The sequence below is a fragment of the Colias eurytheme genome, chromosome 14, assembly GCF_061535395.1.
Source record: "Colias eurytheme isolate Ceu_HAF_F1 chromosome 14, ilColEury1 Martin Lab GWU primary, whole genome shotgun sequence".
In the NCBI taxonomy this organism is placed as follows: Eukaryota; Metazoa; Arthropoda; class Insecta; order Lepidoptera; family Pieridae; genus Colias; species Colias eurytheme.
The window spans coordinates 10039869-10053617 of record NC_142993.1 but is presented as its reverse complement, the minus strand read 5'-3'; positions in this window follow the sequence as shown (position 1 = coordinate 10053617).

Genomic DNA, 13749 nt, shown 5'->3' with positions numbered 1-13749 from the left:
AATGGTAGAAATTTATCCATTGTTTAACTTTTTATAAGTAAGGCCGTTAGTTTTTAAATGGGAACATCAAGAGCTTCTTGAATGCAAACTACAGCTTACTCTATAAAATAACATTGTTTTACACAAATACTTAAATATATTTGAATTTGAATTTAATAAAATTGGCTTATAATCCAATTCAACATCTATATCACAATAAGTCATCTAGTTATAGTCATTGCGTTTGCTAGTTTACCGGTCTCATAAGAAAACATAATCACTAGTTGAACGGTGTAGATGTGTCGACTCTAATCGCACGCATATATTAGAATCTATTTAGGTAAATGAGACTGGTAAATACAGTAATGCAACTCGTATGTTGTTTACATATAACTGGACCGATATTGTTTGTAAGCTGTTTATTATTAAGCATGGAGTGCGTTACTTTGAACTTTAAATTAATACATGACGCTTTGGGTATACTTAATATAAAATTTCGTCAAACAACAAAATGCTATTTATTAGTTGTGCCTATCGATTGCTCTTAACTTTATAGTGCGAAATATTCATTAGTCGCTCCTTTTCGAGGTCTTTAATTTCAAAACGAATTTGACGCCTGTTTAAATGGTCAGTTTAAATACTTACATGTAGATCAGCTTAGTGTGTGCTACCAGATTAAAAAAGACGAGTGGCACTCGGGGACTGCCGCGGTAAAGCTATTGCATGCTATGCCTTCAAGCCACACCTCCGCGCCCGTCGGACTGGGGAGCGTGAGGTTTTTCGTTACAAAATTTCTGGATTCGGTCTCCGCGCTCAAGGCCCGCGATAGAAGCTATGCAATAGCTTAAAAAAGAAGGCCTTTAACATTCATATTAACATGTTTCAACCATGATAATATGTTACCGTTACGTGGAAAAATACTATAATTATTGGCGGTTAAGATATATTGCTCAGATACAAAATTGTGAAACGTACTCTACGTCTCATAATCTTCCAAAGATATAGGACTTAACGGGCATTGGTGATTTGCCAAAACAAATATTTAAGTGTTAAATTATTGCTTTCATGCTGTAAATAACGGCTGTAAATGTTTCTTTTTCAAATCATACAATTGTTTTGCAACTAATTTTTAGTGATTAGATGCCACATAAATCAGTGTGTATTGTCAAATCCATACTAATATTATAAATGCGAAAGTAACTCTGTCTGTCTGTCTGTCTGTTACTGAATCACGCCTTAACTACTGAACCAATTTGCATGAAATTTGGTATAGAGATATTTTGATACCCGAGAGAAAAGACAGGTTTTATCCGGGAAATCCTACGGGAACGGGTTTTTCTTTGAAAACGCGGGCGAAGCCGCGGGCGGAAAGCTAGTATATTATAATTAAATGTTCAACAATAGTAGTATCTCATTCTTGACTTTATTTGTCTTACATTGTAGCATTTTCTTTAATTTGAAGATAATAAATAGTCTGATGTAAGGAACAAGGTATAGGTATTGGACTTTCCAATAGGCTTTCTTATTCATTAAATATTTTGCTAGATTTTGTAATACTTGCAATTTTACTAGGTAAAGTAGATTTTTATATGTGATTCTTTTATTAGTTCAGTAGATGTGGACTATCCGTTAACTAAAGCTTACAAACAAATGGTTTCTTATAATGCCGGCGCCAGACATGGGGATCAAAGTTTGAGCACACATTTTCAAAACTTCGATCAAACTTTATATGCACAAATGTATCCGGCTAGACTTGTATTTCAAATGATTTACGGGCACAGTTACCGCAAAGATGGCTCACAGAATAGACGACGATTTTGATGACTCCGTCAGACTGTTTTATTTGAGTGCCTTTAATTTTTTTGTTTGAAGTAGCTCAATAAATAATTCTATTACTGCGTCATTACCCCACTCCATTATTGACGCTCAAAATACCACTCACAGATTAACTATTGCATACAACTGCTCCGTTCAGCGGCGCACACGCAACAAGTGTGGCAGGGCGCACAAACTTTGAAGCAACTTTGAAGTTTGATTACTTTGATGTTCGCAGAAAAACCGACTCGACTCGGCAAACTTCAAATATGTGTTCAAACTTTGAACAAATAGGCAAATGTCAGTGCCACACTTCGCGACTTTGTAGGTATTTGCGTATTTGATCACATGTCTAGCGCCTGCATAATAAAAGCGTGTCCCGATTAATATCAAAGCGTGATCAATAAACAAATGAAGTATCAATAAAACATTTTATCTACGTAAAATCAACATGCCTTAAGGTATTATACTAATCCCTTCATAGACATCTGAAATCGCTAATAATATAGTATTTACGGCACAATTAAATATCGTACACTTCTCTGATCATAAACATAACATCAATTTCATAGTTTACACTCCACTTAGAACACGGGTCGAGGTAAATTACAGATCCATAAGAACTTTGAGATAGATAAGGGTGAAACGGATCGAATGTATAGGTTCCGTATGTTTCTTTACCACGCAGTTTTTTAAATTGTAAACAGTAGTTATATTATCTAAGATAACATGTAGATTATTTGGTATTTATAATAAGTTTAAAAACAATACCATATGCCTAATAGCAGTTACGATGCGCGTTTTAGTTCTAATTTAAAAAAATAGAATATAAGATGAAGCTATAAATTTAATTTTTATTTAAATAAGTCCGATTTGGAACAGGTATGTTGTTTTATTTGAGGAATGTCACTGATTTTTTTTCTCTCAAATACATCAATGTGGAGTGGAGCCTCAACGCAAAAAAAAATAAGACATCATTACCATACCAAAATAACACAAACATCCCTTCTCCCATCCCCATCAATTTTAACTATATTGACATTTGACAATATATCCCCTTAGATTTAGAAACATTCGTATTGTCTTCTAAGAATCGATTCACATCTACAACTTGGACCAATTGCTATCACTATAAATCCGATGGAATCCTAAAAGACCGTTCGAAAAAGCGATTTTGCTCTTCAATTTATGCTCAAAGCTCGATAATAGGCACATGAATGGGAATTGACACCACATCGTGAGTGGAGAGACCTTATGGTAACGTGGTGCACGCAATCACGATGCTGTGACCTAATCTTTGGTGATAGTTGTTTTTGTACTAAGTAAATAAAAATATATTTAATGAATAATCAAGAACAACACATTAAAAATGATGATTGAATACTAGTTGAAAACTGTTTAGGTTGTCAGTGGCTTCTCCCTTTATATTATGATGTAATAATTTCATTAATTGCTATATCTACCTATCAATTATTTTAACTTTCGAATGTTAACGAAAGCTCTCACACAAATGGATAAAGCTTATTTTAATTCATATGCATATTTAACATTTATTTATCGATCTATCCCAAATCATAAAAGATAGCACTGCAAAATAACTTCTAATATTTATTTACGGAAGTATAGTCCATCTCCACGGTTGAGAGAACTAAAGGCCCGTAGCGATCTCACTGTTCCCGCCGTCCGAATACTTTATGTAAAATTGAATTACGACGCATTCTTACCAAGTACTGGAGTGTCTCGGGTAATATTTATTGACGTATAATGGCCCGTAATGGGGGCCATTCAATCCAGCTGGTCGATTTAAAGACTCCGCCGATCTGGCCCTGCGAATCGCTGACTGTTAGAAATAAGCGGACGTCATTTGTGCTGCAACGAATATATTGATTGAATGTATCTTCTCTGTGGATAAATTATTCATAAAGGTGAAGTTCTTGACCTCTCTTTTGTATGCCACATTTTGCTTGAACAGGTAAAATGGCTTTTAATGCAAACATGACGTTTTGTTAAAAGCTTATTTTCAAAAGCTTTCTGAAAAAAACATCAACATAGAGCTACATTTTAATGCATCTGTCTGTAAAAATATGGTAAATAAAACTGCTCTACTATATTTCTTCGTTCTCGAACTTCACTCAATAATAATCAATGTTTATTTGTAAAAGTATAACTCTCGATTGCATACATCCATAACTCAACCATCGTGAAATTGAAATAGTACTCACAACACTTTTCAATTGTGATGAATTTAATTGATACCCAGCGTACATCGAACCCGTAATTGCTCGTTAAGACTCGATTCTCGATTGTTCGATTATCGAATAAAATAAATAAAAGAAGGAATATTGAATACATGACGGACGATAGCGAGTTATTGCTTCATAACAAATGGTCGTTTGTGCACAATGTGCGAATTGAATCGTTCAAAACAATTTCATATCTCTTGCTTAAAATTTATCTCAAATTAAAGGGCCATGACCATGAGTCATGTATTTACCCTAATTAATAACCCGTCAATTCCTACTATAGCCGACTCCATCGCTCATAGCTTCAGTAACACGTATGATTCAATATTGTGGATACTGACGAGTGGGGTGATTTAACATTTCTACAGAAATATAGAACTACGTCTGTATTTGTAAAGCCTACCAAAATATTTGAATCTATCGTGAAATGCAAAATTTTTCCAACTCCCAACTCATTCTCTAGATATTAAAAACTTTGAAAACACAATGTAGGCACGAGCGGAAAATATCCAATATTGTAGAAACATCGTTAATGATGATATCAGAGGTATCACGTAATAAACAACAAAGTACAAACATCCTACGAATTTATTTAGCTTTCGTCGATAACGCCGAGTTCTTTTTACACAAGCAGAAATACAAGCGCAATTTATTGATACTGTGCACGATAGTCGGTAGGTGCATCCCACGCGTACTAAGGCCGGCGACACACTACTGTCGTGTTGTGACGTGATGTGATGCAGCAGTGTGATGCGGTGAGACGCGTGGATTGGTGATAGTTGTCAAATTTATATGAGATTTCGTAATGCCTCTAATGATAGTTTATAATATGTGACTATCTTTATAACAAAGCTTAGACATTGAAAGCTGTTTGGTAATGTAGGTGAAATATCTTTATTTTGCCGTAAAATTATATCTCAGTCGAACGTAGCGGCTACAGAAGTGTATCACGATAATCACAACACGACAGTTTGATTTCTTAAAAACACGGAAACAATCAGAACCGTCAACTCTCAGCTAATAGGGCTACTACAACAAAACTCGTGTATAAAACACCTAACTACCAAACCCTTGAAAGTTATTTTGAAATCTATGCTAAATACCAGCTATAAATAGTGTAGGTTATGGCCCATGGGGTCGTAAAAACAAACTCAAGCTGTGTAGACAAGCGCAATAATAATATAAGTTGACGTGCGTAGAGATTACATTATGTTCATGTAGGGCTCTAATTTTGATACACCTTTACACAGCAGATTTAAGAATATATTAATCATTTAATTGGATTGAGGAATAGTAGATACAAACGTTACCAATCTCCGTCGTTTTGGATAGGTTAGAGGTAAGAAAAGTTTGATGTGGATGTATTTATATTATCTACACAAAAGCACAGACTCTTTCGCAATAAAACTAACGATAGACTGGACTGATTCAGATAGAGATTGCATAAAAATTGTCTGTGACAGTGACCATAAAAGAATATGCTTATACGTACGTCTACGATATGGTGAATAAGAAAAAAGTAGGAAAAAAGCTTGCTCAAGCTCACAATCTGCAGAAAGTGACAATATGTACAACATTACAATAATGAGCTTATATGAGCTTCTATATATTCTCATAACTATGGACATCACTGTATTTACATAAAAAATATGTTACATATGAAATTTGTATAATAAGTTGTTAATATATTATGCTAAAAGAATATAGCCTTCATGCGTACGAAACATACAAATTAAAAAAAATCACATAAGTACCTACATATGCTTGTGTAAAAACAAAACATGTAAGATATTTGTATCAACTGCAACGTATCGTTTTCCTATTTCCTTAGCAATCTGTAAAACTTTTAGTAGAATATAAGCAACAATATATATCTACCTATTATGCATTTTTTTCATTTTGTTCTTTGTCCTCATATTAAAAACTAGCGGTCCGCCCCGGCTTCGCCCGTGCTACATATTTCGCAATAAAAAGTAGCCTATGTCCTTTCTCGGGTATCAAAATATCTCCATACCAAATTTCATGCAAATTGGTTCAGTAGTTTAGGCGTGATTGAGTAACAGACAGACAGACAGAGTTACTTTCGCATTTATAATATTAGTATGGATATGGTAAATAAAGATCATAAACACACTGCAGTAACATACCAAATAAAAATTAACATGATAAAAATGAATAAAAGCGTCCAATTCAATCGATGCACAGCAACACGTAATATGATATGTTAATTTGTAGCATCTTTTAAATTCTCATATAAAATCAGAATAAATAGCGGGTTATTAAGATTAGAAATTGACTCGAAAACAAATAAGAGGTCGGTATGGTGTTAAATGTGGATATTAAAGTGCTTAATATGGATATAACCAGCGGCGATGGTACATTAAGGCGTTTAAGGGATTTACATTTTGGCCTTCGTTGCAGTCACGCTGCGTTCATCTAAATCTCATTATGGCTTTATGATAATGTCACGAGACAAATTATCTCTCTTGTACGTATAAAAACAGAGCAATGCAACATCCCATAGTAAAAAAAAAAACAAAATTGAATAATTCACCTTAATGTAAATATATAATATAAAGATAAGTTTTTAGGCCATAGCATAGCACATCCTTGGCCTGTGTTGATAGTTGCAGGGGTAGAGCCGAAAGTTCTAATCACGCCCTATAGATCAAAATCCATAATGTTTTATAAATTCTATTACTAAGTGATTATCATTTTATGACTCTGCTATGTACCAACAAGATGAAAATCTATGAATAAATGTATTTTGTAAGATAAAACAACTCACTGTTATCTTAAAACTAAAGTTTTACGTTATGCATTTTGGCGCTCCTCACGATCACTCCCTATTACCATCGCTCGTTTTTCTTCGGAACCATCACTAGCCGTAGTTTGTAAAATTTTCAGAATTTACCTTTTTCTATGTTATAGAAATATAGATATTATCAGATCATATAGATAAATTAAAAAATTTAATCTGCTCATTCATTATCAAATCCTCGAATCTTCAAGACGATTCGAGTCTCATATTTCGCAAGGACGATGCAATGAGTTTTAAGCAATTGCATTACAAAATATGAATATGAAATTCAGTCGTGGGCGATAAATGAGTAATGCAACTATTAACAATGTACTTTCACTTGATTTTCACACGCTAAATCTTTCCTAGAAATTAACATCCTACGTTGTGAAATTATAACAGTTATCTTTCTAAAATTATTGGTAGAGATTGGCACTAGTTAGGGGTATTTCTTCTGCCCCAATATATTCACAACTGAAACCCAACGAGTTTGAGTTTAAACATTATCTTTAATCATTACAAAAAAAAACAATCAAACCTTTCCTCTTATTATTAGTGATATCAATTACTATTTTATTTTGTTTAAAAGTAGGTAGGTACAAAATTTACAATTCCTTACACTTTATTTCGAAAAAGGTAAATAGAGAGACCAATGCAGATTTTGGAGTACGATTCATAAATTAATAAATAATATTCAGGTTGAAAAGAGTGAGTGCGCCGAGCATACGTGTCAGAAGTGAAACTTTGGCAAATTTCAAAGATAGATACCAATTCATGACGGTATTGCCATGACGCGACCTTGAAATTTTACTCTCAACGCACCTAAAGAAGTTTCAATTCAAAAGTTATTGTATTCAAGATTATTTATTGTCCTCAAGATACACAATATAGTAAAGGCGTAGTCTTAGAATTCGCAAATGACGGGAAGATGTAGCAACTCATTACGGCCACTCCGCGCCCTAGAGCGCCCCGGGCCTGACCCCCGACCCGTGGTCATTGCGATTTATGACCTGGGTTTGTTCCAAAGTTATTGCTCCTTTAATTTAAATATACATACAGTTAGTTTGCAAGAGCCTAGAACGATTTGTTATGTTTGATTAACTTTGGTAAGTTTATATTTCGTTATATCGGTTTAATATCCATTTGCCAGTCTCTTTTCTTTAAAAATTGTCCCAACAAAGTATTTTAATTACCTAAGCTCTAAACTTATTGTTAATCTTATTTCAACCGTATCAAGTAATATTCTTCAAATGTTCGTATTCAGGTTTTAACTTCCATAAATTATTCAATGAAACGGAAAATTTATTACTTATTTACTAAAATCACACACTTATATTGAGACCACCTTATTCATTGCTATATTTAATTTAATAAAATTATAGTGAATATAATTCAACGTCATAACAACATCGTGTTAAAGTTAGTTAAACATTGTAAAACATTCTATTACAACAGCCTTAATTTAACGTTACGTCACACCGATTTGGTGGTGATTGAAAAAGGAAAAGCGGACACAAATTACCGACACTACATCAAGTGCTAAATAGCACTTATTGACGCCGAATCGTCGGAAGATTGACTACGAAAAATACACAATTTCATATAATAAATCAACGTCGTAATGAACTGCTGCGGTAGCGATCTCAATACTTCATTATTTATTACTTTCAACCTGATTTTTAGAGGAAACCGCCGGTTAACGCGCCGTAATCATATTGGTATCGAATGCTGGCTCTGTAATTTATATTTAAATGCCACTTTTTTGATGGAAGAGCAATTATTATTTAATAACATCAGACCGGTGTTTGTTTGTGTTTTTGGTCGTTATCTTTTAGAGCCTGGAATATCGAGTTGGTAGAATTAAATGTATGAGGATGTTTTGATGCCATAATTTTTGTTAACTGCTTCTTTTCGTACTAATCTAATAAGTGAGTTCATGCTCTTTTATTTTCTATAGTACTTCTAAAAATTAACATTATATTATTAACGAGAGAGAGTGAGTATTGATAAATAAAGGAAGAATGAAGGAAGTATGAAATACGTAACATTTGTACAGTAAACAAAAGTCGCTTATGAAGGTTGTTAGGCCAAGTTCAAGATGACCTCGCCGAACTTTTGCGTCTTATATTTCCTCATAATTTTCTTTTGCAATTCGGAAAATTATTTTAATTTAAGATTATGGAAGCGAGTAAGAATCTATTTCGTTTAATCTTTCCTATTTACTCACATATTTTTAACTGACTTCCAAAAAAAAGGAGGTTTCAAATCCACTGTATTTTTTTGAGTTTGTTACCTTAGCAATTTCGACTTGGTGAACGAATTTTGATAATGATTGTTCTATTTGGAAGCTGGTACCATGTGGTTCCATTTAAATTTGTATTAGTTCTGACAATTTGAAAGCGGCTTAGTTTTCTGTAAAAAAAATGGGTTTTATTTGTTTTTAAAGCTGAAAGGACGTTCCTTTCACATAATACCAAATCATACTTAACCAAATTACTTAAACCTCCGTTCCATCCAGGAAACGGCAACTTTAAATCTTTATTCAAACGTAAAGCAATGACTCCGCGATTTGTATTCAATAGCCGATCTAATACGGTGTTAGTACGGACAGCTGGATAATTTATCTCGCGAGATCGCACCCCGGCCTTGCAATTGACGGTAAATTGCTCCCGTGAATGCAGATTGTATTAGGATTGTTTAGCTAAATGTGGTAGGGAATTTGTTGAGGTGTTGAATCGTGAACTGCGTAATTGTCGCTTTGCAGGTTGATTCTGTTGTCAAGGTTTAACTAGGTACATGAAAGCGCTTTTTTACTTGCGCCTAAAGGACTGTTCACAATTGGAAGTGTTTGTCTGTGTGTTCCTATTTATGAAATTCTTTTTTTATAGGTTACTCTGTAACTATATTTCTATTCATTTTTATATTTATACGTGTGACTTTATTTCTAAGATTGAAGCTTTAAGCTCGGTACCAATTAATTAACAAGAAATGAATACATAGAATAATAGAGCTTTCATAAAGCACGAAAGCTTTTTCATCACAAAAAATTAGCGAACATGAAATACGACACGAAATTTGATTTCACAAAAAGATAGAGTGCAAGTAAGCGACTTCATAAACAGTACATTAGCGTTATATACCTTGTGAATAAAAGTATTCAATGTATGAAGTCGAGGTATAATTGTATAACAAAAGCTACAGCGCGTGCAGTTAAGCAAGCCTGTCACGGCTGAGTAATCATAACCGGCTATTTGTTAATTACGTCTCAACACATAATTAAACGGCCACATTATTCAGCACATTCAAGCCTTGTACAAAATACATCTGTGTAATGTAATGTAATGCATGTTTGCTTTGAAAGCGTCGTTTTTCTTCAGTTCGCGACTCGGCTTTGAATGTAGCAATTAAACTGTTTGAAAAGTCGACGGTTAATGTAGATAATGTATTGTGTAGGCATAATATGTGTATTTTTAATCATGAGGCTGTAGAATCGAGAATATGTGAATTTTTTTTTGTTTATAGATGTGTCATGTGTTTAAAATCACATACCTATTGTTCTGAATCATAAAGGGATTATGCGATGATAGTTGTTAAAATCCCACGGTAATAACATTATGTTTGTATTACCTAATGCTCTATTTAAAGAAAAGTTCCAAGAAAATGGGATATAAAGAATGGGAATTAAAACAAAATTGTAATGGGTTTTTCGCATAATTTGCAGATTTCGGCTAAAGAAAACACGAAGCGTTACACCGCGTTTATTACGAAGCGAAATGATATTTGAAATATTTATAGTCTCATTATTATACATACTTGTAATAAAAACCGCTCATTAAATTAAAAAATAGATGCTACTAACAACCCGACACTCTACTAATCGAAATCCACACAGAACTTTTTCAAATTGAATGTTTATCTCCAAACAGTTAACACTATATTAAAAACAGTTTAATTTTATGACACGAGTTTTCTATTCCGATGTCCTTAAAAGTACATGTAAGTATATCTAACTGATCAAGTGATCAGAGTATAATTTCGGCGGTGACGCGCCCCGCTCCATATAAAGCCTTCCTACTCGCCCCCGCAGAAACAACATGCTGATTATCGAACCTGGCCTTATTAGAATGTTAATTTTATCAGTATATTTTTGGTCAATTGGTTACTCACTGTGTTTATCTGGCTTTTGCTGTAGCAGCGGCTCGGAAGTTATACCTACCTGTTGAATTATTAATAGGAACGTTGTAGGCATAACTTGTTATGTGTCTTTTGATTGAAATACATATATATATTGTTTACTTTAATTTCTTCAAATTATCTCTATTCTTCATATTATTAATCTTAAGATTAAAAAGTTATCTTTCTAGTATTCTTTAGTCATAATGCGAAAACATATATTGTTACTCATGTCTAACTTAATAAAATTAAAGAAAAATCTTTTCACTTATGCCAGAAAACTGTTAGGGCATTTTACGAAGATTCAGTAAAGCAAAGTGTAAGCTTCATTCATAAATGCTTAAAGGCATAAACAATAGCAATTATAAATTAACAATCTTACATAGGAGTGCTTATTCTCACCCTGCTTAGAAAATTCTTTGCTTGTTTTGCTCACTGCAATTCAAAGTACATCGCCTGCAAATAACCACTATTAAGTTTCCTTATATCCTTATATACCTCTATTATAAATTTCCCCATTTACCTTCAGCTAAAAGTGAACAATAAATAACGAAACGTTTAAAACAGTACGCGACAATGTGCGGGCGTTGTTATAAAGTTCGTTTACTTAATCTACTTAAATGTTAAACTCATAACGATTTCGAGAAGTAAATACTCCTACGCCATTTCGCGTAACGTGATCTAACATAACATTTTTAACAATTGTTTCGCCAAATGAAACCCACATAATGTTAAACATTTGTTTAAAGGCTTCTAGCTAGGGCTGCCTTGAGGGCTAAATACCTTTTGAGATAGACTTTAAAATCTAAAATTGCAGATGTTCTAAAAATATCCTTTAATCAATAAATGGTCGATGAAATGTTTTCATTTAATTAATTTTAATGTCTTGAGAGTGTATTTGAAGAAAGCTGCCCACGTTCCAGGGAATCCGCCGTGGGTGAAAGAACTTATGAGATAAAATATACGAATAAAACGTGATGCTTTTAAGATTTATTCTTAATTATATAAAATACTGAATACAATGTACAGTAATGATAAAAAGCTTACAAATTGAACAGAAAATAATTTGCTCACAAACAGCAATATATACATCAAATAAGTACCAATTTCCCACGTAGGGCTTAAAGAAATTAATCACGTACGCAATAATTAATATCTCAAAGCCCGCAGCCCTATTTAGCAATCACATTCGTAGGCGCCGGAAACCCGTGGGCGGCGCGAATGATTTCCACAATTTTCACAATACTGACATATGAACTTTGTAACTGAATCAAACAGTCCACTAGTGCCTAGTGGGCTAGTCAATCACAGAGTGGGCGGCCGATTGACATCTAATAATAATATTATAAGAGGAAAGAGGAAAGCCTTTTTGTGTTTATTTATCCATTTATTTGAACACTTAATTGTGCTAGCAATAAGATACAAAAAAAAATTGGTTGTCTGTAAAGTCGGTTTACTGACGATAGTTGAACGTGACAAAGTCCGATTGTGCTTCTTTGTCGCTCGTTCCGCGCTCTCGCTTGCACTTCCAGCCTTACATGGAACGCCTCAGAGTGAGGTAACGCCGCATGAGTCATGCTTTTTCGTGCGTGCAGCCGACTCTATCGAATTATAAGACGTTGTCACGTCAAAAAAACAAAACTTTTTCGAAAGGAAGATGCAGCACAAAAGGCAGCTTAATCACTTATTATGAGTAATCTCTTCCAGGCAAACAGTTTGCTCGTTTTGAATAGATTCTAAAAGTACTGGACCGATTTGAATGATTTTGTCACTAATAGAAAACGACATTATTAGGAAGTAAAATAGACTATATTTTATATCGTTTTTATCCTGGGACAGTTAGAGATAGAGCTTTAAAATAAATATAAAAAATGTGACATTTATTAACCGGCATGTCAATGAAAATAGTTTCTTTCAGATGTGGCGAATATTTCATTAATTTTATGTGTTGTCGATTATGAAAGCGTTAACTGATTTATGAGTACATTTTTATTATTTATCTTTGAAAATAACATGACAGTTTTTGTGAAAGTGCTGAAAAACAACAACAACATTATAGATGTATAGAATTTACAACTTACACCCCTAATATCATCAGAAGAGAATCTTAATAATTCAGAATTTCTTTATTTAATTTTAATCAAACAAAAATTCTATTTTTGTGTTGTTTACTACACGAACATTTTTCTATAAATAAGTTATATTGAGAAATGAAGGACGGAGAAGCAAATAAACATTAAATAAATAAACAATATAAGTAACATTCATGTTATTAGTTTTACCTGTTATATTATTTTGTGTCATATTTTCAAGCGAGCTTTTCCTCGTATATACGGTTTATCAAATAATAACGCCGCTAAGGTGCACTCACACCTTATCTTAAGCTGCCCAATTTCCCAGCCTACTCACTTGCACTTTGACATTTAGACGATTCGGAGGTTCGGAGATCAACAGGTGGTTGTCATGGCAACGGCGGTGGCGGCTCACGACCTTTCCTTATTTCGATCTTACAGTACCCGTGTATTGGACGTGGGGAAGAATTATAGCGATAACAAAGAGAAATAATTAATTGGTGTTTAATGGAATCATATTGAAATATCAAATGACGTGGGCTAGGTCGACCATTGAACTTGATTCTTATACGTAAATCTTAGCCGTAGGTAGGAGTGCTACATCATACGAACCTGCTAGTTTATCTTTGGAATTCCATTCTGAATTGTTCTAGAATTAAACACGTCC